Source organism: Ascaphus truei, chromosome 14 (genome assembly GCF_040206685.1).
Source record: "Ascaphus truei isolate aAscTru1 chromosome 14, aAscTru1.hap1, whole genome shotgun sequence".
NCBI classification, from domain to species: Eukaryota; Metazoa; Chordata; class Amphibia; order Anura; family Ascaphidae; genus Ascaphus; species Ascaphus truei.
This window is the reverse complement of record NC_134496.1, coordinates 3,784,794-3,810,616: the sequence shown is the minus strand read 5'-3', so window position 1 is coordinate 3,810,616 and position 25,823 is coordinate 3,784,794. Positions and strand designations below refer to the sequence as shown.

Genomic DNA, 25,823 nt, shown 5'->3' with positions numbered 1-25,823 from the left:
AGAGGGGGAGTAAAGAGCGAGGAGAGGGGGAGTAAAGAGCGAGGAGAGGGGGAGTAAAGAGCGAGGAGGGGGGGAGTAAAGAGCGAGGAGGGGGGAGTAAAGAGCGAGGAGGGGGGAGTAAAGAGCGAGGAGGGAGGGAGTAAAGAGCAAGGAGGGGGGGGGAGAAAAGAGCAAGGAGGAGGGGGGGAGTAAAGAGCAAGGAGGAGGGGGGAGTAAAGAGCAAGGAGGAGGGGGGGGAGTAAAGAGCAAGGAGGAGGGGGGAGTAAAGAGCGAGGAGGAGGGGGGGAGTAAAGAGCGAGGAGGGGGGAGTAAAGAGCAAGGAGGAGGGGGAGTAAAGAGCAAGGAGGAGGGGGAGTAAAGAGCGAGGAGGGGGGAGGTACAGCGAGGAGGGGGGGAGGCACAGCGAGGAGGTGGGAGATACAGCGAGAGGGGGGGAGGTACAGCGAGGAGGCGGGGAGGTACAGCGAGAGGGGGAGGTACTGCGAGAGGGGGAAGGTACAGCGAGGAGGGGGGGGAGGTACAGCGAGGAGGGGAGGTACAGCGAGGGGATACAGCAGCGAGGGGGTACAGCAGCGAGGGGGTACAGCAGCGAGGGGGGTGGGGGTACAGCAGTGAGGGGGGTGGGGGTACAGCAGTGAGGGGGGGTGGGGGTACAGCAGCGAGGGGGGGTGGGGGTACAGCAGCGAGGGGGGTGGAGGTACAGCAGCGAGGGGGGTGGAGGTACAGCAGCGAGGGGGGGTGGGGGTACACCAGCAGGGGGGGGTGGGGGTACACCAGCAGGGGGGGGTGGGGGTACAGCAGCAGGAGGGGTGGGGGTACAGCAGCAGGGGGGGTGGGGGTACAGCAGCAGGGGGGGTGGGGGTACAGCAGCAGGGGGGGTGGGGGTACAGCAGCGAGAGGGGGTGGGGGTACAGCAGCGAGGGGGGGTGGGGGTACAGCAGCGAGGGGGGGTGGGAGTAGTACAGGGAGGGTGGGGGAGTAGTACAGGGAGGGGAGGGAGATCTACAGTGAGGGGGAGAGGTACAGTGAGGGGGGGAGAGTACAGGGAGGGGGGGAGAGTACAGGGAGGGGGGGAGAGTACAGGGAGGGGTGGAGTGTACAGGGAGGGGGGGGAGTAAAGAGCGAGGGGGGAGGAGGGGGGTAGTAAAGAGCGAGGGAGGAGGAGGGGGGAGTAAAGAGCGAGGGGGGAGGAGGGGGAGAAAAGAGCGAGGGAGGAGGAGGGGGGAGAAAAGAGCGAGGGGGGAGAAGGGGGAGTACAGAGCGAGGAGGGGGGAGTAAAGATCGAGAGGGAGGAGGGGGGGTAGTAAAGAGCGAGGGGGGAAGGGGGGGAGAAAAGGGGGAGGAGGGGGGAGAAAAGAGCAAGGGGGGAGGAGGTGGGAGTAAAGGGGGAGGTGGTGGGAGTAAAGGGCGAGGAGGGTGGAGTAAAGAGCGAGGAGGGGGGAGTAAAGAGCGAGGAGGGGGGAGTAAAGAGCGAGGAGGGGGGGAGTAAAGAGCAAGGAGGGGGGAGGAGGGGGAGTAAAGAGCGAGGGGGGAGGAGGGGGGAGAAAAGAGCGAGGGGGAGAAGGGGGAGTAAAGAGCGAGGAGGGGGGGAGTAAAGAGCGAGGAGGGGGGGGAGTAAAGAGCGAGGAGGGGGGGGAGTAAAGAGCAAGGAGGTGGGGGGAGTAAAGAGCAAGGAGTGGGGGAAGTAAAGAGCGAGGGGAGGAGGGGGGTAGTAAAGAGAGGGGGGAGGAGGGGGGAGAAAAGAGTGAGGGGGAGGAGGGGGAGAAAATAGCGAGGGGGAGGAGGTGGGAGTAAAGGGGGAAGAGGGGGGAGTAAAGTGCGAGGAGGGGGGAGTAAAGAGCGAGGGGGGAGTAAAGAGCGAGGAGGGGGGGAGTAAAGAGCGAGGAGGGGGGGGAGTAAAGAGCGAGGGTTAGGACGGGGGTAGTAAAGAGCGAGGGGGAGGAGGGGGGTAGTAAAGAGCGAGGGGAGGAGGGGGTAGTAAAGAGCGAGGGGGAGGAGGGGGTAGTAAAGAGCGAGGGGAGGAGGGGGGAGTAAAGAGCGAGGGGGGAGGAGGGGGGAGAAAAGAGCGAGGGGGAGGAGGGGGGAGTAAAGAGCGAGGGGGGAGGAGGGGGGAGAAAAGAGCGAGGGAGGAGGAGGGGGGAGGAAAGAGAGAGGGGAGCGAGGGGGAGGAGGGGGAGAAAAGAGCGAGGGGGAGAAGGGGGGAGTAAAGAGCGAGGAGGGGGGGAGTAAAGAGCGAAGAGGGAGGGAGTAAAGAGCGAGGAGGGGGGGGAGTAAAGAGCAAGGAGGTGGGGGAGTAAAGAGCAAGGAGTGGGGGGGAGTAAAGAGCGAGGGGGAGGAGGGAGTAAAGAGCGAGGGGGAGGAGGGGGGTAGTAAAGAGCGAGGGGGGAGGAGGGGGGGGAGTAAAGAGCGAGGGGGAGAAAAGAGCGAGGAGGGGAGGGGGGGACAAAAGAGCGAGGAGGGGAGGGGGGGAGAAAAGAGCAAGGGGAGGAGGGGGGAGAAAATAGCGAGGGGGTAGGAGGTGGGAGTAAAGGGGGAAGAGGGGGGAGTAAAGAGCGAGGAGGGGGGAGTAAAGAGCGAGGAGGGGGGGAGTAAAGAGCGAGGAGGGGGGGAGTAAAGAGCGAGGAGGGGGGGAGTAAAGAGCGAGGAGGGGGGGAGTAAAGCGCGAGGAGGGGGGGAGTAAAGAGCGAGGAGGGGGGGAGTAAAGAGCGAGGAGGGGGGGAGTAAAGAGCGAGGAGGGGGGGAGTAAAGAGCGAGGAGGGGGGGAGTAAAGAGCGAGGAGGGGGGGAGTAAAGAGCGAGGAGGGGGGGAGTAAAGAGCGAGGAGGGGGGGGGAGTAAAGAGCGAGGAGGGGGGGGGAGTAAAGAGCGAGGAGGGGGGGAGTAAAGAGCGAGGGGGAGGAGGGGGGAGTAAAGAGCGAGGGGGAGGAGGGGGGAGTAAAGAGCGAGGGGGAGTAGGGGGGAGTAAAGAGCGAGGGGGAGAAAAGAGCGAGGAGGGGAGGAGGGGGGAGAAAAGAGCAAGGGGAGGAGGGGGGAGAAAATAGCGAGGGGGTAGGAGGTGGGAGTAAAGGGGGAAGAGGGGGGAGTAAGAGCGAGGAGCGGGGAGTAAAGAGCGAGGGGGGGGGGGTAAAGAGCGAGGAGGGGGGGAGTAAAGAGCGAGGAGGGGGGGAGTAAAGAGCGAGGAGGGGGGAGTAAAGAGCGAGGAGGGGGGAGTAAAGAGCGAGGAGGGGGGGGAGTAAAGAGCGAGGAGGGGGGGGAGTAAAGAGCGAGGAGGGGGGGGGAGTAAAGAGCGAGGAGGGGGGGAGTAAAGAGCGAGGAGGGGGGGGAGTAAAGAGCGAGGAGGGGGGGGAGTAAAGAGCAAGGAGGAGGTGGCAGTAAAGAGCAAGGAGTGGGGGGAGTAAAGAGCAAGGAGTGGGGGGAGTAAAGAGCAAGGAGTGGAGGGAGTAAAGAGCAAGGAGGAGGGGGCAGTAAAGAGCAAGGAGGAGGGGGGAGGTACAGCGAGGAGGGGGGAGATACAGCGAGGAGGGGGGAGGTACAGCAAGGAGGGGGGAGGTACAGCAAGGAGGGGGGAGGTACAGCGAGGAGGGGGGAGGTACAGCGAGAAGGGGGAGGTACAGCGAGGAAGGGGGAGGTACAGCGAGGAGGGGGGAGTTGCAGCGAGGGGGGGTACAGCAGCGAGGGGGGGGTACAGCAGCGAGGGGTGGTGGGGGTACAGCAGCGAGGGGTGGTGGGGGTACAGGGAGGTGGTGGGGGTACAGGGAGGTGGGGGAGAGTACAGGGAGGTGGGGGAGAGTACAGGGAGGTGCGGGAGAGTACAGGGAGGTGGGGGAGAGTACAGGGAGGTGGGGGAGAGTACAGGGAGGTGGGGGAGAGTACAGGGAGGTGGGGGAGAGTACAGGGAGGTGGGGGGAGAGTACAGAGAGGGGGGGAGTACAGGAGGGGGGGAGAGTGTACAGGGAGGGGGGGGAGAGTGTACAGGGAGGGGGGGGAGAGTACAGGGAGGGGGGGAGAGTACAGGGAGGGGGGGAGAGTACAGGGAGGGGGGGAGAGTACAGGGAGGGGGGGAGAGTACAGGGAGGGGGGGAGAGTACAGGGAGGGGGGGAGAGTACAGGGAGGGGGGGTGAAGTACTGGGAGGGGGGGTGAAGTACAGGGAGGGGGGGTGAAGTACAGGGAGGGGGGTGAAGTACAGGGAGGGTGGGAAGTACAGGGAGAGGGGGAAGTACAGGCAGGGGGGGAAGTACAGGCAGGGGGGGGGGGTACAGGCAGGGGGGGGGGGGAAGTACAGGCAGGGGGGGGGGAAGTACAGGCAGGGGGGGGAAGTACAGGCAGGGGGGGGGAAGTACAGGCAGGGGGGGGGAGTACAGGCAGGAGGGGGGGGGGAAGTACAGGGAGGAGGGGGGGGAAGTACAGGGAGGAGGGGGGGAAGTACAGGGAGGAGGGGGGGAAGTACAGGGAGGAGGGGGGGAAGTACAGGGAGGAGGGGGGGGGAAGTACAGGGAGGAGGGGGGGGAAGTACAGGGAGGAGGGGGGAAGTACAGGGAGGAGGGGGGAAGTACAGGAGGAGGGGGGGGAAGTACAGGGAGGAGGGGGGGGAAGTACAGGGAGGAGGGGGGGAAGTACAGGGAGGAGGGGGGGGGAAGTACAGGGAGGAGGGGGGGGAAGTACAGGGAGAAGGGGGCAGAAGTACAGGGAGAAGGGGGCAGAAGTACAGGGAGGAGGGGGGGGAAGTACAGGGAGGAGGGGGGGGAAGTACAGGGAGGAGGGGGGGGAATTACAGGGAGGAGGGGGGGAAGTACAGGGAGGAGGGGGGAAGTACAGGGAGGAGGGGGGAAGTACAGGGAGGAGGGGGGAAGTACAGGGAGGAGGGGGGGGAAGTACAGCGAGGAGGGGGGGGGAAGTACAGCGAGGAGGGGGGGGAAGTACAGCAAGGAGGGGGGGGAAGTACAGGGATGAGGGGGGGGGGGAAGTACAGGGAGGAGGGGGGGGGAAGTACAGGGAGGAGGGGGGGGGAAGTACAGGGAGGAGGGGGGGGAAGTACAGGGAGGAGGGGAGTACAGGCAGGAGGGGGGGGGAAGTACAGGGAGGAGGGGGGGGGGGAAGTACAGGGAGGAGGGGGGGAAGTACAGGGAGGAGGGGGGGAAGTACAGGGAGGAGGGGGGAAGTACAGGGAGGAGGGGGGGAAGTACAGGGAGGAGGGGGGGAAGTACAGGGAGGAGGGGGGGGAAGTACAGGGAGGAGGGGTGGGGAAGTACAGGGAGGAGGGGGGGAAGTACAGGGAGGAGGGGGAAGTACAGGGAGGAGGGGGGGGAAGTACAGGGAGGAGGGGGGGAAGTACAGGGAGGAGGGGGGGGAAGTACAGGGAGGAGGGGGGGGGAAGTACAGGGAGGAGGGGGGGGGAAGTACAGGGAGGAGGGGGGGGAAGTACAGGGAGAAGGGGGCAGAAGTACAGGGAGAAGGGGGCAGAAGTACAGGGAGGAGGGGGGGGGAAGTACAGGGAGGAGGGGGGGGAAGTACAGGGAGGAGGGGGGGGAATTACAGGGAGGAGGGGGGGGAAGTACAGGGAGGAGGGGGGGGAAGTACAGGGAGGAGGGGGGGAAGTACAGCGAGGAGGGGGGGGAAGTACAGCGAGGAGGGGGGGGAAGTACAGGGATGAGGGGGGGGGGAAGTACAGGGATGAGGGGGGGGGAAGTACAGGGAGGGGGGGGGGAAGTACAGGGAGGGGGGGGGGGAAGTACAGGGAGGAGGGGGGGGAAGTACAGGGAGGAGGGGGGGGAAGTACAGGGAGGAGGGGGGGGGAAGTACAGGGAGGAGGGGGGGGGAAGTACAGGGAGGAGGGGGGGGAAGTACAGGGAGGAGGGGGGGGGAAGTACAGGGAGGAGGGGGGGAAGTACAGGGAGGAGGGGGGGGAAGTACAGGGAGGAGGGGGGGAAGTACAGGGAGGAGGGGGGGAAGTACAGGGAGGAGGGGGGGAAGTACAGGGAGGAGGGGGGGGAAGTACAGGGAGGAGGGGGGGAGTACAGGGAGATGGGGGGGGAGTACAGGGAGGAGGGGGGGGAAGTACAGGGAGGATGGGGGGGGAAGTACAGGGAGGGGGAGTACAGGGAGGGGGGAGTACAGGGAGGGGGGAGTACAGGGAGGGGGGAGTACAGGGAGGGGAGGAGTACAGGAGGGGGGAAGTACTGGGAGTGGGGGTGAAGTACAGGGAGGGGGGGTGAAGTACAGGGAGGGGGGGGGGAAGTACAGGGAGGGGGGGGTGAAGTACAGGGGGGGGAAGTACAGGCGGGGGGGGGGAAGTACAGGCAGGGGGGGGGGAAGTGCAGGGGGGGAAGTACAGGGAGGAGGGGGGGAAGTACAGGGAGGAGGGGGGGAAGTACAGGGAGGAGGGGGGAAGTACAGGGAGGAGGGGGGGAAGTACAGGGAGGAGGGGGGGAAGTACAGGGAGGAGGGGGGGAGTACAGGGAGGAGGGGGGGAGTACAGGGAGGAGGGGGGGGGAATTACAGGGAGGAGGGGGGGGAAGTACAGGGAGGAGGGGGGAAGTACAGGGAGGAGGGGGGAAGTACAGGGAGGAGGGGGGAAGTACAGGGAGGAGGGGGGAAGTACAGGGAGGAGGGGGGGGAAGTACAGGGAGGAGGGGGGGGAAGTACAGGGAGGAGGGGGGGGAAGTACAGGGAGGAGGGGGGGGAAGTACAGCGAGGAGGGGGGGAAGTACAGCGAGGAGGGGGGGGAAGTACAGCGAGGAGGGGGGGGAAGTACAGGGATGAGGGGGGGGGGAAGTACAGGGATGAGGGGGGGGGGAAGTACAGGGAGGAGGGGGGGGGAAGTACAGGGAGGAGGGGGGGGAAGTACAGGGAGGAGGGGGGGGAAGTACAGGGAGGAGGGGGGGGAAGTACAGGGAGGAGGGGAGTACAGGCAGGAGGGGGGGGGAAGTACAGGGAGGAGGGGGGGGGGAAGTACAGGAGGAGGGGGGGGGAAGTACAGGGAGGAGGGGGGGGGAAGTACAGGGAGGAGGGGGGAAGTACAGGGAGGAGGGGGGGAAGTACAGGGAGGAGGGGGGAAGTACAGGGAGGAGGGGGGGGAAGTACAGGGAGGAGGGGGGGAAGTACAGGGAGGAGGGGGGGAAGTACAGGGAGGAGGGGGGGGAAGTACAGGGAGGAGGGGGGGGAAGTACAGGGAGAAGGGGGCAGAAGTACAGGGAGAAGGGGGCAGAAGTACAGGGAGAAGGGGGCAGAAGTACAGGGAGGAGGGGGGGGAAGTACAGGGAGGAGGGGGGGAAGTACAGGGAGGAGGGGGGGGAATTACAGGGAGGAGGGGGGGGAAGTACAGGGAGGAGGGGGGAAGTACAGGGAGGAGGGGGGGGAAGTACAGGGAGGAGGGGGGGAAGTACAGCGAGGAGGGGGGGGAAGTACAGCGAGGAGGGGGGGGAAGTACAGCGAGGAGGGGGGGGAAGTACAGGGATGAGGGGGGGGGAAGTACAGGAGGGGGGGGGGAAGTACAGGGAGGAGGGGGGGGGAAGTACAGGGAGGAGGGGGGGGGGAAGTACAGGGAGGAGGGGGGGGAAGTACAGGGAGGAGGGGGGGGGAAGTACAGGGAGGAGGGGGGGGGAAGTACAGGGAGGAGGGGGGGGAAGTACAGGGAGGAGGGGGGGGGGAAGTACAGGGAGGAGGGGGGGGGAAGTACAGGGAGGAGGGGGGGGGAAGTACAGGGAGGAGGGGGGGGAAGTACAGGGAGGAGGGGGGGGGGAAGTACAGGGAGGAGGGGGGGGAAGTACAGGGAGGAGGGGGGGAAGTACAGGGAGGAGGGGGGAAGTACAGGGAGGAGGGGGGGGAAGTACAGGGAGGAGGGGGGGAAGTACAGGGAGGAGGGGGGGGAAGTACAGGGAGGAGGGGGGGGAAGTACAGGGAGAAGGGGCAGAAGTACAGGGAGAAGGGGGCAGAAGTACAGGGAGAAGGGGGCAGAAGTACAGGGAGGAGGGGGGGGAAGTACAGGGAGGAGGGGGGGAAGTACAGGGAGGAGGGGGGGGAAGTACAGGGAGGAGGGGGGGGAATTACAGGGAGGAGGGGGGGGAAGTACAGGGAGGAGGGGGGAAGTACAGGGAGGAGGGGGGGGAAGTACAGGGAGGAGGGGGGGGGAAGTACAGCGAGGAGGGGGGGGAAGTACAGCGAGGAGGGGGGGGAAGTACAGCGAGGAGGGGGGGGAAGTACAGGGATGAGGGGGGGGGAAGTACAGGGAGGGGGGGGGGGAAGTACAGGGAGGAGGGGGGGGGAAGTACAGGGAGGAGGGGGGGGGAAGTACAGGGAGGAGGGGGGGGAAGTACAGGGAGGAGGGGGGGGGAAGTACAGGGAGGAGGGGGGGGAAGTACAGGGAGGAGGGGGGGGGAAGTACAGGGAGGAGGGGGGGGGAAGTACAGGGAGGAGGGGGGGGAAGTACAGGGAGGAGGGGGGGGGGAAGTACAGGGAGGAGGGGGGGGGAAGTACAGGGAGGAGGGGGGGGGAAGTACAGGGAGGAGGGGGGGGGAAGTACAGGGAGGAGGGGGGGGGAAGTACAGGGAGGAGGGGGGGAAGTACAGGGAGGAGGGGGGGGAAGTACAGGAGGAGGGGGGGGAAGTACAGGAGGAGGGGGGGGAAGTACAGGGAGGAGGGGGGGGAAGTACAGGGAGGAGGGGGGGAAGTACAGGGAGGAGGGGGGGAAGTACAGGGAGGAGGGGGGAAGTACAGGGAGGAGGGGGGGAGTACAGGGAGATGGGGGGAGAGTACAGGAGGAGGGGGGAAAGTACAGGGAGGATGGGGGGGGAAGTACAGGGAGGGGGAGTACAGGGAGGGGGGAGTACAGGGAGGGGGGGAGTACAGGGAGGGGGGAGTACAGGGAGGGGGGAGTACAGGGAGGGGGGAAGTACAGGGAGGGGGGGAAGTACAGGAGGGGGGAAGTACAGGGAGGGGGGGTGAAGTACAGGGAGGGGGGGGGGGAAGTACAGGGAGGGGGGGTGAAGTACAGGGAGGGGGGGTGGAAGTGCAGGGGGGGGAAGTACAGGGAGGAGGGGGGGAAGTACAGGGAGGAGGGGGGAAGTACAGGGAGGAGGGGGGAAGTACAGGGAGGAGGGGGGGAAGTACAGGGAGGAGGGGGGGAGTACAGGGAGGAGGGGGGGAGTACAGGCAGGAGGGGGGGAGTACAGGGAGGAGGGGGGGAGTACAGGCAGGAGGGGGGGGGGAGTACAGGGAGGAGGGGGGGGAGTACAGGGAGGAGGGGGGGAGTACAGGGAGGAGGGGGGGGGAGTACAGGGAGGAGGGGGGGGGAGTACAGGGAGGAGGGGGGGGGGAGTACAGGGAGGAGGGGGGGGGGAGTACAGGGAGGAGGGGGGGGGGAGTACAGGGAGAGGGGGGGGAGTACAGGGAGGGGGGGGAGTACAGGGAGGAGGGGAGTACAGGGAGGGGGGGGGAGTACAGGGAGGGGGGGGGAGTACAGGGAGGGGGGGGGAGTACAGGGAGGGGGGGGGGGAGTACAGGGAGGGGGGGGGGGAGTACAGGGAGGGGGGGGAGTACAGGGAGGGGGGGGGAGTACAGGGAGGGGGGGGGAGTACAGGGAAGGGGGGGGAGTACAGGGAGGGGGGGGGAGTACAGGGAGGGGGGGGGAGTACAGGGAGGGGGGGGGAGTACAGGGAGGGGGGGGGAGTACAGGGAGGGGGGGGGAGTACAGGGAGGGGGGGGGGAGTACAGGGAGGGTGGAGTACAGGGAGGAGGGGGGGAGTACAGGGAGGGGGGGGGGACTACCGGGAGTGGGGGGGGGAGTACCGGGAGTGGGGGGGGGGGTACCGGGAGTGGGGGGGGGGAGTACCGGGAGTGGGGGGGGGGAGTACCGGGAGTGGGGGGGGGGGAGTACCGGGAGTGGGGGGGGAGAGTACCGGGAGGGGGGAGAGTACAGGGAGGGGGGGAGTACAGGGAGGGGGGGAGTACAGGGAGGGGGGGGAGTACAGGGAGGGGGGGGAGTACAGGGAGGGGGGGGAGTACAGGGAGGGGGGGAGTACAGGAGGGGGGGGAGTACAGGGAGGGGGGTGTACAGGGAGGGGGGAGAGTACAAGGAGGGGGGGAGTACAAGGAGGGGGGGGGGTACAGGGAGGGGGGGAGTACAGAGGAGAGGGAAAGTGAGTAAAGAAGAGAAAGGGTAAGAGTGAGACAAGGGGGAGAAAAATACATGGGGAGGGGGCTCGCGAAGATGTGTGAAAGACTGCAGATACAGGAAGGGGGGCCCTGGTCGAAACACTAGTCCTGGGCTCCGGGAAATGTGTCGGTGGACCTGTGAGTGTGTATATACTGTATACACAGATGCATACCATCAATGTATGTACGTACGTATGTTTGAGCCTGTGCCTGTGCACATACGCATGAGTGCCTGCCCCATTATAACTTTTACGCACGTTATGGCCTTATTAGCGTCCCCCACGATCTCGCTCCCCCTGTGGGATCTTGATACCCCAGTCCAACCCGGAATTATCATCACAGGTGTCTTGGATTCATTTAGTACAATAGGTATGTACCTGTCAGCCGCACACACGCCTCACCCTGGGGTTGGAGTGTGTGGTACTAGGGAGTATGGAGTACGAGTATTGTACCATTGCTTTCATATTTACAAACCTAGAGTACCACAATCATATTTATTTATTTTTTACAAACATAACAGTTCCCCTTTATTTTATTTTTTTAAAGAAAATCAGAATTTATTCGGTCATAAAAGTAAGCAGCTATGTCACAGTGTAAATATATATCACACACAAAAACACTATATACTGTACATACTCAAATCAGCAAAAGACTTTGATAGACCCTGCGTCCGTGTCTGTTGGCGTCTCAATGTCTCATGGTAAACATCTGAAGTATCACTAACCTGTCCCCATACAGTACCAACATTAACTAGAAGTCCAGTCCGTGTCCTGCAGTTAATTCTGATTCTCATTAGTCCAGCATTGCTATGGAAGATTGAGAGTGATCTAAAGCGGAGGTGGCTCTCTGATACCTGGGTGTCTCTCTCCATTTGCAGGGCTATCACCAGTATCTGTGTCACCTGGTCTTCTGTAAACGGAACCACATCCTGTTAACAGCACTGGCAGCATTCTGATTGGCCAGACCCTTAGGGTGGCTCCTGACAGCACTGCTACATCATGCCTTCTGCTCATTTTCTAGGCGAGGGGGAATCACGTTCACCGCTCCACAGGACCAGCGAACACAATCTGAATAGAGAAGGGGACGCCAATTCCATTGCTTCACCCAGTGACATTGTAATCATGGGCTCCTCTGGCACTCACAGGGTTAAGCTGAACTCCCAGGAAAATTTTAACCTAGTGTACAATGCACCCAGGTATTCTTTGGTAGCAAATGGGTTAATTTAATGGGAGAGTGCCAATGGGGAAATTGCCCCAGGTTTTTCATATATGATGTGAAGTGGTTTTAAAAAGGTGGTGGAACAAATCAATTTACCAACTGGGCTCTAGGTAGTACATAGGTAGTACATAGGTAGTAGGTAGTACATAGGTACCCTGATATATAAATACGATACGAAAATATAAGGTCTGTAGTGGTATGCAGGTAGTCATCTCCAGTCCTCAAGGGCCACCAACCAGTCAGGTTTCGCTTCAGCACAGGTGGCTCAATAAGTGGCTCAGTCATTGACTTTGTCACTGATTGAGCCACCTGTGCTGAAGCAGGGATATCCTTAAAACCTGACTGACTGGTGGCCCTTGAGGACTGGAGTTGGCCAGCCCTGCAGCAGGTGATTGTGCTGCATTCTCATATGGGTATTCCCAGGCTCCTTGTGTAAAGTCCAAGCACTAGAAACAAGTGGAAGAGCACAAACCTGATGTTTTCGGCCTCGCCCATGCAGACGGCTCGCGTGGGCGCGACGGAGCGCCGTGACGTGGCACTCGCATGCAGACGGGGCGATTCCTGCCCTGTAGCTAGGCGTGATTCGGAGCGTTTCGGGGGGGCGTGGCCGAGACGTCACGGAGCTGGGTCGCCCTCATTGGGCAAACCGCTCACGTGACCCAGCCATCACACGGCAAAGACAAAAAACGCTGGTCTACGCACGCATCGCTTTTCCCCACGCTCACGGGCTGTATGGACGCTTCAATGCATTTACATTGATTTGATCATGCAGCTCGCTCACGATCAGCATGGATGTGGCCATGAAAAACACACCCTATGCACTCACAAAGGGGAGACTGCATCAGGGCATGTAAGGGGGGGGGGGGGGTCTTTGTCCAGCTACAAGCTGACCAATGATAGATGGTGCTCTCCTCCTCACCGGCACACGTCCTTCCCTCCCGCATACACAGTTTGCCGGGTGGTGTCCTGCCGGCACGAACTCTCCTCAGTCCTACACAGCGGGGCATTAACTGCTCTGCCGGGCTCTCTGCATCTTGCAATGGTTTCTCGCTTTGTCAGGAGCTGCAGCACCCTGTGTGCGTGTCAGCAGTGGCCACTTTATATCACCCCCTGAAGCAGCTCTTTATTATATATCTCAACTAAACAGTGTATACAACTGAAAAATATGCACATAAATTGAATATATAAGTAATGATAAACAGAGTGCTAATTTAGAAAGGCTGTATAAAGGTGTAAGGCAAGAGGCCACACCTGGTAAACAAATGAATACATAGTGGGTTTGAAAGTATATTCTAATATAATTGATGGAGCTGCCAGAGGAAATACAGCCGCTCCCAAGTCTCCGCTCACCATGTTTACAGACGGATTTAAAAGAAAATAACCTATGTAACCCCTCCTTGCCCGGCTCCTAAGGAGTGCTACTATGAGGTAGTGTAGATGGGGTGCCTTAGGCCGCGATTATAGTGCAGGCCCGCGCCGCGAACACAAATGTGTGTTCCTCAATGAGGCCAGTGAAGAAGAAGAATCCGGCACACGGTCTCAATCATCAAATGAAAGGGTTTAATGTGCCAAGGAATCCACTTAGCACTTTAAACCCCTTTTTATTTGATTCTTCTTCACTGGATCTATTTGGGACATCAGGAGCTCCCCAGAACAGGATCCACAACCCCTGAGGAAGCCGAACGTGGTAACAGGCGAAACGCGTAGGGTTTTTGTCCCTCTGGAGACTCCGTAGCTGACTCCGTAGCTGGCAAGGAAAGCACTGTCCGTCGTGAGCCACCGCACCTGCTGCGCGTGCAGATGCGTAAGTGCCGACGGCTGCGACTTCACAACGTTGATCGGAGGATCTAGGCGGATAGCAGGGACTCACACCGTCACCTTTCCAGTTCCAGAGCTGTTCGAAAGCATCAGAGAGGCGAGCGTGTGCCCTTCAAAGCACTCATTGCGATTTATTCTTTGGGAGAATGTGAGTGTGCCTTTCCCCAATCTGAATCTATTTGTTTTGTGCATTAAACTGTATTATGCTATGTACTCTCCATGTGCCTTTTAAGAGAGATATTTACGTGACCAGACCATCCTCCTGCAGATGTTCATGTGAGTGATTTGTTCACCTAAATTATTAGCACGTCACTTTTACTGGGTTATTCCCGGTTTTATTGTTAAGCACTCCATTGCGCAGGATTTATTTATTTTATAGACTGGAAGATGAATGCAATAATAATGTCCTCATAGAAGAAAACCACCCTACGCGTTTCGTGACGCATACCACCCACCCTTACAATACCTACTACCCACCCTTACAATACCTACTACCCACCAATACACAACCCACCCACCCCCTGTACCCCCACCAACCCCCCTAACACATACAGTACAGTAATGGGCAAAATAACTATTATCAAGATATGGATAATAGTGCATTTGCTCATTTAAAATAAAAGCAGCCAGCATAAAGTAAATTAAATTTGCACTTACCCTGCCAGCCTGCCAGGATGAAGGGCGTCCTCATCCTCATCACCGTCCATGTCCTCCGTTGGCAGCAACAATACAATAAAAAATACAATCTAATGGCCCCTAACCCCTTAATCACAGCGGTTAGTAACCGCTATTGTAATTAAGGGGTTAAACCCACCCTTCCCCGCTACCCACCCGGGAGGCCTAACCACATTCCCCGGGGCAACTACCCCCACCCTCCACCCCCGCTACCCATTGATTAGCACAGTGTTAAAGCATGCCCATATAATATGGGCATGCTTTGCCACTATAGCAATAAATGGGGAAGCTAAAAAAAACAGGCCCAAAATAAAACACATTAGTCCCGGCTCTCCCCCCCTGCTAGTGCTGAGACTGGTCCCAGCTGCCCCCCCTCCCCCCCATGCCGGCCCTGGACACTGGTCTCGGCTCTCCCCCTCTGCTAGCCCTGACACTAATCCCGACTCTCTCACCCCTCCCCCCGCCCACCGGTCCTGAACACTGGTCCTGTCTCTCCCCCCCTGCTGGCCCTGGACACTGGTCCTGGCTCTCTTGACACCAACCCCCCCCCCCCCCCGTTGCCGGCCCTGAGAACTGGTCCTGGCTCTCCCCCCCCTGCTGGCCCTGGACACTGGTCCCCACGGCTCTCCTGCTCCCCCCCTGCCGACCCTGACACTGGTCCCGGTTCCCCCCCCCCCCCTGCTGGCCCTGGACACTACCCATGTTTTGTTATAGGCAGTCATGTACTTGGTTCAAAGGCGTTTAAATGAGACCATAATTCCTTCCTAATATGTATGCACCTAAATACACCCCCATATACAGATATATACATATTACACATAACATGTATATATATATTTAAGTGAAAATAAAATAAATAACACACTTGACAGATGACATTAATGATGAAGAGGAATAACCCCTAATGGATTCAATTGAACCTCTCACAAACCCACCTGTGGTATCAGAAGAGTATCCGAGTTGCAGCACACACCAAAGAACAATGTTTCAAAGGAATGTGGTAACACGTATCCCCTGACATAGAGAGCAATACCCAGGCATCAAAACGAATCATATGTAGCAATGCTGGTCTATGCTGCCTCTCTGCCTCCTGTCATGTAAGTTCCTGTTAGTTACAGGCTGTGACAGGCAATCCTGTGGGCTTTTGAACCCCCTCCTACTCACTGAGTGACAGGAGAGGAGGTGACATGGTTTTTGTGTGCAGCCAATCGTGGTGCAGGCACTGTGCCCTCCCCTTCTTGATCTCAGAGAGGAAGTGACAAATTGTTAGTCTAGGAAGGGCTGTGAGTCTCTCCCATCCGGGATGAGTGTGCCCCCCAGACTCTAGAGGGCTGGGAGACCATCTAAATTCTACAGAGGTCTCAATACTAACAGAGGTCCAGCACCATCCAGAGGTCTGGGACCTTCTGCTATCCACCTGCATCCGCTATGTGTGTAACATCTGCAGTGTCTGCAATAAAGCCCTTTGCTTTATATACCCCTGCCTGAGTTGCAGTATATTGGGCAGGGGAGGGAACAAATTGTGCTTTGGTGAGAACTGCCTCTGGGATTCCTGGAGCTCACTGAAGCTGGAGGCGCTGTCACCATGAATGAGGTCTGAGTACATCAAAAGCCTGTCCCTGTCATCACACTAACGCGGACATCTCAGCTCTCCTGACCCTCACAGGTATGCCAGCACCACAACATCTTAGTAGCTGCAGTAACATCTTCCAAAGGGAGGGGGGAGAAAGCAGTGCTACACATATATTCATGTACTTGCTCATGAGTTGTATAATAGCAAGTATTACTATATTATGTACATGTATATATGTTTATTTATTCAGATCTGTCATGTTAAGCAGGACATTTTTGATGTGTATTATTTGAGATGCTTTTTGTGGAATAAGCACACAGAGGCTTTATTTAATTCTTAAAAGTGTATATGTGTATTTCTAGTATATGTTACATTGTTATAAAGTTACATAATTACATAATTACATAGTAGATGAGGTTGAAAAAAGACGTGTCCATCAAATTCAACCTATGCTAAATTTAGATGACAGATACTTTATCCTATATCCGTACTTACAGTACAGTATATTGATCCAGAGGAAGGCAAACAACAAGGACTTGGAGAGACTGGAAACGTGGGCAGGTAAATGGCAGATGAGGTTTAATACAGATAAATGTAAGGTTATGCATTTGGGAAGCAAGAATAAACAGGTGACTTACAAATTAATTGGGGATAAATTGGGGGAATCCTTGATGGAGAAGGATTTAGGAGTGCTTGTAGACAGCAGGCTTAGCAATAGTGCCCAATGTCATGCAGTAGCTGCAAAGGCAAACAAGATCTTATCTTGCATTAAACAGGCAATAGATGGAAGGGAAGTAAACATAATTACGCCCCTTTACAAAGCATTATTAAGACCACACCTTGAATATGGAGTACAATTTTGGGCACCACTCCTTAGAAAAGACATTATGGAACTAGAGAGAGTGCAGAGAAGAGCCACCAAATTAATAAAGGGGATGGACAATCTATTTTATGAGGAGAGGCTAGCTAAATTAGATTTATGTACATTAGAAAAGAGGCGTCTAAGAGGGGATATGATAATTATATACATATATATTCTGGGACAGTACAAGGAGCTTTCAAATGAACTATTCATCCCATGGGCAATACAAATGACTCGGGGGTATCCCTTTAGGTTGAGGAAAGGAGATTTCACCAGCAACAAAGGAAAGGGTTCTTTACAGTAAGGGTAGTTACAGTGTGGAATTCATTACCCATGGAGACTGTGATGGCAGATACAATAGATATCTTTTTAAAAAAAGGTTGGGTAGCTTTTTACTTCTGTGGCCGCCATCGTGAAGCAGCAGCGAGGAGCCGGGAGCAGGGAGCATGGCCTGTGCTCGTCCTTTGATATCGGTGTACTCCGGAAAGGGGGAGACGTTGGGCAAAAATGTCACCATGCCCGGGGTGTTCAAGGCACCTATTCGCCCTGATATCGTCAACTTTGTACATACCAACCTGCGCAAGAATAGCAGGCAGCCGTATGCCGTGAGCGAGCTTGCTGGGCATCAGACTAGCGCCGAGTCATGGGGAACTGGTAGGGCTGGGTGCCTTCGGAAATATGTGTCGTGGAGGGCGTATGTTTGCCTCAACCAAGACCTGGAGGCGCTGGCATCGTAAAGTCAATGCGACCCAGAAGCGTTACGCGAACTGCTCTGCGTTGGCGACTTCTGCCCTCCCTGCGCTCATCATGCCTAAAGGTCACCGTATCGAGGAGATACCAGAGGTTCCCCTGGTTGTTGAAGACAAAGTTGAAGGTTACAAGAAAAAAAAGGAAGCTGTTCTGCTGCTGAAAGCCTGGAATGACATCAAGAAGGTGTTCGCCTCCCAGCGTATGCGCGCTGCCAAACTTAAAATGAGAAACCGTCGTCGTATCCAGCGCAAAGGACCCTGCATCATCTTCAACGAAGACAACAGCATCATCAAAGCTTTCAGAAATATTCCAGGTATCACACTACTCAATGTGAACAAACTGAACCTTCTGAGGTTGGCCCCCGGCGGCCATGTTGGACGCTTCTGCATCTGGACAGAAAGTGCCTTCCGCAAGCTGGACGACCTCTACGGAACTTGACGCAAATCTGGCACCCTGAAAGCCGATTACAACCTCCCAATGCACAAGATGACAAACACAGATCTAAGCAGAATCATAAAGAGCCAAGAAATCCAGAAGGCTCTGCGTGCGCCAATTAAAAAGGTTAAGCGCAGGGAACTGAAGAAGAACCCACTGCGTCAGGCTGAGAACATAAAAGCCAAAGAAAAGAAGAAAGCCAAGTTAGCCTGAAGTGTGGATTAACTGGTGGTCCATGGCCAGCACTTTGGATTTACTCCCAATAAAAGCGGTTTAAAACTTTAAAAAAAAAGTTGGGTATCTGTAACAGAGGATTTATCCCTGTTCAGAAAACTTGCCTCTAATCGAGCAGTGTGCTGGTTAATTGACCAGCACCTGGCTGATTGGAGGTTTGTTAGAGAAAAGGCTCCTCCAGAGACAGGAAGGGGAGACTCCTGAGCACACATGTGAGCTGAACAAGGAGACAGACAGAGGAGAGGTTCCTGAGTCTCACAGATGAGACTGGCAGAGGGAAAATAGACGACTTGAGCCTGCCAAAAGAGACTGCACGCTGCCAGCAAGACACATGGGAAAGTACTTCTAAACCTGGATCCTGACATTGCTTTATCGCACTAAGGTGTGGACACCAGGAGAACAAAGAAGCCTTCCCCTACAAGAGACAGATGAGACTTTTCTTATAAGACTGTTATCTATGTCTTTATATATATATATATATATATATATATATATATATATATAAATGTCCCTATGATTTGGGCCGGTGAATCGTAACCACGCAGTTAAAGAGAGCTGGACTGGTGGGCGCATGCGCGGCGGGAACGGAGATGGCAGCCTGATCTGAGCGCTCCGATACCCGTCGGCAATAAATATAGCATTACGACTGCAAAACCCAACAAAAATATCCCTACACTACGGGACCGGCTAGAGCTAAGACCCCAGCAACCACACACATGGCTGCGACTCGCAAAAAATCCAAACAAAAGGTGGATGTACGCACCTATTTCGTGGGGGCAAAGAAGGCAAGAGAGACAGACAGCATGGCGGCCTCCGACTCAGATTCCGCACCGGAGTTGGAGTCGGCAACGGATGAGCAGACGGGTGCTCTAAAGAGGGAAATTGCCCAACTCCTCTCTGATCTAAAAACGTTTTTCCGCGGAGAGGTGGACCAACTAAGGAAGGACATATTGAACATCGGGACACGAACGCACGCCCTGGAGGAGAAAATGGAGGAGTCTTCCCGCTCTCAAACTGTAACTGACACCAGGGTCTCCACGCTAGAGAGAAGGGTGGCAGAGCTGGAAGAACGCCACGAGGACAGTGAGAATCGCGATAGGCGCAATAACCTGAGGGTTAGGGGGATACCAGAGGAGATATTAGACCCCGAAGTGCTGCTGAATCGCTGGATGTCCTCCATTATGCCGGGGAAAACGGAAGCGGAGTTGGTCATGGACCGGTGCCACCGTGCATTACGGGCCTGGCCGCTTCCTAACAACCCACCCAGAGACATAATCCTGCGTCTGCATCATTTCACCACAAAGGCAGAAATCAGTAAAATTACAAGAGCCATCCCAACGGTGAAATTCGAGGGAATAGAAATGGCCATATTTCAGGACATTTCCCCGATCACATTGACACGGCGTCAGGCCCTCCAGCCAGTTACCAAACTACTAAGGGACAGAAATATAAGGTACAGATGGGCCTTTCCCTTTGCCCTGATCGTGGTGCAAAACGGCCGGTCCCATGTATTAAAACACCTTGCGGATGGCGCCGAGTTCCTGAATAAGCTGAATATACCTCATGACCTTCCACTAGTGGAGGCCCAGGTGGGGCGCCCCCCCAGGCGGACGGAATGGGAAAAGGTGGGCTCACCTAAAGGTCCGCGCCAAGCTACCTCAGGATCGCCCAGACCGGCATGATGGCTTTGTATGCGGCCTTCCAGCTATGCTGGACAAATCAGTTCCTGTTACTAACCCGGTTAAAGTTATCTCCAGTGTCTACCACAGAGTAATACCCGCAAAAACGACTGACAGAGGGTGACCCCTCTGCCCCCTCTCGACGGGTCCAGCCCCAGATAGCCCAGCCCCGGCGGAGGATGCGAGAGCGGCTAAAAGGGAAAAAGAAAACAAAAGTAAAGAAAATCATAACACTCACCAAAATGGCGGCCGGAGACGATCCGCGGGAGAATCTGGGGAGGAAGCGCGGAAACAGAATGGCGGAGATGAAAAGGGCGCGAAAAAGAGAAGCTCCTGCTAGCTCCACCCTCAGGGCACGCCTGCTCCCTCGGCTCACCACAGACTGGAATGCGCACGCAGCCCGGATGACGACGGAGGGCGGTCCCCGGCGAGTCCGTGTCGATCCGGATCTGACGTCAGTGACAGCGCCTGCGGAGCAGGACAAAGATGGCCGCGCACCAAAGCAGTGAGGCAGAGGGTCTGGGGAGAGACAATGAGAGAGAGGGGGTGCTCCGAGGGGGTTCGCGCATTCCCCCGAGGGGACAAGGGGGCGGGGGGCTAAACCCGGTTAAGTTATATAGTTAAGGGTAATTAAAGAGCTGGACAGTTAAAAGTAAATAACCATAGTCTTTAGCACATAGCGGTCTGCAACAAGACATGGAAGCAACACGGACTAGCTAGTATGTTGGTGAACTTGCAAAACACTGCTATTAGTTTAGTTGTTCTTTAAAAAAAAAATGTTTATGCTGCCGACGGGGGGGCGGATGCCTGTCCTCTTCCCTACCTGTTGGCATGTGCCTCTGGGGCTGGACTGTGGCCTTAAGCCACAGGTCAGTCAAAGACCAGGGGATCCGCAGTCTGGAGTGTCCCCCTCAATCCCGGACGGGAAGGTGGGATCATCCGGAATATGTGCGGCATCCCCGGGCAGTAAACCACAGGTCCAATAAGACCAAGATGGTTTCCCTTGTATGCCCTACAAGGATTTATGTTCCCTGTCACTCCCCTATGTGTTTTCCTCCCCATCCCACAGGTATCCCAAAAGGAAGCAGCTCGGCAGAACGAGAGCAGCAGTACCGCTCCCGACACCGGCAGAAAAGTCAAGACAAGGGTAGGAAACAAACACAGCACACCCGCAAAGACCCATTACATAAACACTTATGGCATTGACATTTATATCACAGAATGTTAAGGGATTCAACTCCCCTCAAAAGCGTAGAATCGCCTTTGCTGAATTTAAACGCAGGAAAACAGATGTTCTATTCCTACAAGAGACACATTACTGCTCGAGAAAAAACCCGGGGTTCATAGACAAACATTTCAGGAAGTTCTATCTAGCCTCAGCTAAGGAAAAAAAAAAGGGGTAGCCATTCTCCTCCATAACAGAGTCCCATTTGAGATGGAAAAAATAAAACGTGACCCAGGCGGTAGATATATTATATTGGTGGGCACATTGCAACAATGCAGAGTAATCCTGGCGTGCATATATGCCCCATGTGAAAAAGACCCTAAATTCTTCACAGAGTTCTTCCTAAAACTGCAGCAATGGGCCTCCGGCAATATAATATTAGCGGGAGATTTCAATAAGGTCCTAGACCCTCGAATAGACAGGTCCCCGAGACGGGAGAAAATGCGACAAGCAGGGACGACGGGGCTGATGGAGGGGCTGAGACGGCTATGTCTAGTGGACATATGGCGGGAACAGCACCCAGGTGACCGGTCGTATACATTCTATTCACACCCCCATGACAGCTATAGCAGGCTAGACCACTTCCTTGTGTCGAGCAGAATGGTCCCACAAATCACCGACACCTTAATTCATGACATTTCATGGTCGGACCATGCATCAATTGAGCTAAAATGCACGCAAATTAGACAGATTAGCCCGGGAGCAAACTGGAAATTAAACGAGTCCCTAATAAAGATACCGGAATTGGCACAGATAGTCAAAGACGAGATTAGACAATTTTTTGTCATGAACGCAGGTACAGTGGAATCCCACACTATACTGTGGGAGGCTCACAAGGCCACAATGCGTGGAACGCTCATTAGTCTCGCAGCAAGGCGAAAAAGGCAGAGGGAATCGAAATTGTCACAACTATACAAGAGGTTAAATGAGCTCTCCACACTACATAGCCGATCAGGTGGGGAGGACATTCTTAAGGAGTTGAAGGATGTAAGGATAGAACTTAACCTCCTCCTCACATCCCAGGCCGAGAGGGACATTAGCTGGACCAAGAGGAAATTTTTTGAGAAAGCCAACAAACCGGATACTATGCTAGCCAACAGGATTCGCAATAGGCAACCAAACTATAACATACAGGCCATCAAAACTAAATCGGGAGAATTGACCTCCAATCCCAAACGTATAGTGGAAGAGTTTAGACTTTATTATGAACAGCTTTACAATGGGGAGAAGGTGACACACAACTCCAAAACAAGCAAATTATTACAGACCTTCCTAAAAGAGGCAACCTTACCTAGAGTGAGCAGAGTGGAGAGCGAGGCAATCCAGACTGATTTCACTCTGGAGGAACTGACCGCGGTTATCAAAAATCTCAAACCCTCTAAGGCCCCAGGCCCAGATGGGTTTTCTAATTTATATTACAAAAAATACATAGGGGTTCTAGCGCCGCACATTCTCAAGTTATTTAACGGAGTCTTGGCGGGGGAACCCTTCTCAGACCAGATGCTTCAGGCGTCGATATCTATAATCCATAAACAGGACAAAGATCCTACAAACTGTCAAAGCTATAGGCCGATATCATTAATCAATTCGGACGTTAAGATATACTCCAAATTGCTGGCCAACAGATTGAGTGCAATCATGCCAAGGCTTATCCACCCGGACCAGGTTGGCTTTATTAGCAATAGACAAGCGGCCGACAATACTAGAAGAATCATAGATATCATTAACTTTATCAATGCCAACGGAATCCGAGGTGTAGTATTAAGTTTAGACGCAGAGAAGGCCTTCGACAGGATTGACTGGCCATACATGGAGTCCACGCTTGAAGCATTCGGGTTTAGAGGTAAAATTCTCGGGGCAATAAAAGCATTATACACAACTCCGACCGCCAAGGTGGTTCATCAAGGTTTCCCGTCAGAGTTGCTCAAAATCAAAATCGGGACCAGACAGGCCTGCCCACTCTCGCCCTTGTTGTTTGCCCTATGCATGGAACCGCTAGCGGCGCACATACGTCGTAACCCGGATATTGCCGGCATACAAATCCAATCCCAAGAGCACAAAATCGCTCTGTATGCAGATGACATTATCTTGTCTCTGACGAAACCGCTTACCTCGCTGCCCAATCTGTTTGCTCTACTGGAAACATTTGGCAGAATCTCCGGATTTAAGATAAATCAATCTAAGTCGGAGGCACTGAACCTAAATATTCCAAAGGAGACGGAGAAATTAATAGAGATCAACTTTCAGTTTAAATGGCAGCCCAAGGCGATAAAGTATTTAGGAATATACCTAACTAAACATAACACCAATCTTTATCAAGAGAATTATCCGAGACTCCTAAGAGCCCTCACAAAAGAACTAAAAGATTGGTCTGCATATGGGATATCTTGGATTGGCAGAATTTACTGTGTGAAAATGAACCTCCTCCCCAGGATACTCTATCTGTTCCAAACCCTTCCGATACCCGTAGTGAGATCAGACATTAGGGAACTGCAGAACGCAGTTACAAAGTTCATCTGGAAGAATAAAAAGCCACGGGTAAAAATGTCAATTATGCAAAGACCTAGGGAAACTGGAGGCTTAGCAGTACCGAGTCTGATGGCCTATTATAAAGCAGCACAACTATGCCAAATTATTCAGTGGCATGGTGATCCGGAGCAGAGGCGATGGGTGGCTTTGGAGAGGGAGGTCTGCGCCCCGCTCGAGCTTAAAGATCTACTGTGGTATCCTAAACCCAGACTAAAAGATATGAAGAACCCGCTGCCCTCGGTGCATAACTCCCTATCGGTTTGGGAAGCGGCCAAAAGTAATCACACATTAACCTCAAAACATTCTTTAATGACCCCCCTGTACGGAAATCCAGACTTTGCTCCGGGGCTGATAGGTAGGAACTACACTCACTGGCAAAACTTGGGGCTGAGAAGGCTTAAAGACCTGGAGGGACGAGACACGATCAAAACATTCGAACAATTGCAGTCAGATACGGACTTACCAAACACAGAATTTCTTAGATACCTTCAGGTCCGGGCATTTTATACCAAACACATCAATAGACCACTTCTAACTAATTTTGAAAAGCTCAGTGCTCGGGGAACCGACACACGGGGACTCATCTCTGCTCTATACAGGGAAGTGGTTGGGGCAGACACTGACGGATCGCGCAAAACCAGGTTTATGACACAGTGGGAGACAGACCTGACAGGACCGTTAGAAGACGAAGAGTGGACGGCGATCTTTAAGGCTGCGGCCAGTAGTTCGATTTGTACGACATTGAAGGAAAACTAATATAAAGTGTTAATGAGGTGGTATCTCACCCCAGTTAGGTTGGCTGAATTCGTCGCGGGCGCTTCCCCGCTCTGTCCCAGACGGTGCGGGGAACGGGGAGATCTGGTACATATGCTGTGGTCTTGTCCACGAATCATACCCGTGTGGACACAAATCAGGGATTGGCTTCAGAGGGTCTTTTTGGGCCTCAAAATTACACTTGACCCATGGGTTTTCCTATTAGGTAAGCCCACAGATGAGGTATCGAGATCAGGAAATAAATTAATAGCACACTTTGCTACGGCGATGAGGTGCGAGACCGCAGCACTGTGGAATCAGAATACAATTCCATCAATAGACAAAATTCGGAACAGAATTTGGTTTGCTTGCCAGATGGAAAAGTTGACAAGTATGGTCAACGACACTGGCCCAAATTTCCAAAAAGTCTGGTCACTGTGGTTGGCACAGACCGATATCCCAGGGATGAGCAATGCCTCCGTCTGGCTTTGATAAAATCAGATGGGTTTTCCTCTGATGTCGGACTAAACACACGAGAGGAACTATAACAACCATGAACACAGGATGGACAGAGAGGAACCACACAACCACCGGGCCCGTAGATTCGGTACGGGGGCGGCGCGGACACATCTAAGTCTGCAGAAGCGAGCTAAGTCTAACGGAGCACACGGAAGAGGATACCTCAGTCCCTTGCCCTCCCCACACCCCTCCCCCCCTCTCCTCTACCCTAACCCACTCACGTCTACCCCTCCCCATGTCTGTATCGATGTTGTATGTCCTACAGTCTACCATTAGGTACCAATGTGATAACTGACTGTATTATACTTGCAAAAATCCAATAAAAGAAAGTTACAAAAAGAGAGCTGGACTACAAGTGTACAGTATATATACTCCAAAGTGGAGCGGATTTTGTTTGCTGATTTACATGTTTGCTGTGTTTAAAGTAACAGGCGCAATAAAGCCTTATTTTAATTTCACCATAAAATAGTCTCCATTGCATACCTCTGAACACATCTCTTACAGTATCTTTTTAGAAAGCAAAGGTATACAGGGATATACCAAATAAGTATACATGGGAAGGATGTTGATCCAGGGAGTAATCTGATTGCCAATTCTTGGAGTCAGGAAGGAATTTATTTTTCCCCTTATGAGATATCATTGGATGATATAACACTGGGGTTATTTGTTTGCCTTCCTCTGGATCAGTATACTGTAAGTACGGATATAGGATAAAGTATCTGTCATCTAAATTTAGCATAGGTTGAGCTTGATGGACGTACGTCTTTTTTCAACCTCATCTACTATGTAACTATGTGACTGTCCTTTCAATACTGTTTGTGAGCACAATGATGGGATATCCACCTCCCCAATGGAGGGGGATCATTACATAGAGGGTAATTCAAACATATAAGAAAAACAGTGAACAATTAGGTACTTATCTTTGTCCCAGCAGAGCTGGTCTCACCTTAGGTCTGTTCCTGTATTGTCTTTCCAGCAGATACGAGTACAAATCTTACTTTCATGTCTATCCGCTGGCACAGTGACCGGCAGCAGGGACCAATGACAGACTTTCACGTACAACTTATAGAACGTCTTACAGTTGGTTTTGCCCAAAGATGTTTAAGCCGCCAACCCGCTTTCTCAAAAGATAGACCCTTATCAGCATACAGAGGAAACTTATCACACTGCAATAATGTATCTCTCTTCCCCATGCTCATTCACATTAACCATTGTGTATGCCTTTGCCATACATTCACATTAACCATTGTGTATGCCTTGGCTATACAGTCCCATTGACCATTGTGTATGCCTTTGCCATACATTCACATTAACCATTGTGTATGCCTTGGCCATACAGTCCCATTAACCATTGTGTATGCCTTGGCCATACATTCACATTAATCATTGTGTATGCCTTGGCCA

General features: G+C 54.9%; 1 protein-coding gene and 1 pseudogene across 1 annotated transcript in view; one reads left to right on the top strand and one right to left on the bottom strand.

The window, feature by feature from the left end:
• The window catches only part of ANO7 (anoctamin 7), a 291,143-nt gene extending 280,132 nt beyond the window's left edge, over positions 1–11,011 (bottom strand). Inside the window, exon 1 of the mRNA XM_075569552.1 lies at positions 10,874–11,011. The gene's annotated coding sequence lies outside the window, so the exon portion shown is untranslated. The remainder of the gene's footprint in view (positions 1–10,873) is intronic.
• A 5,680-nt stretch (positions 11,012–16,691) lies between these two features.
• LOC142465555 (large ribosomal subunit protein uL4B pseudogene) lies at positions 16,692–17,639 on the top strand (annotated as a pseudogene).
• The last annotated feature ends 8,184 nt before the right edge of the window (positions 17,640–25,823 follow it).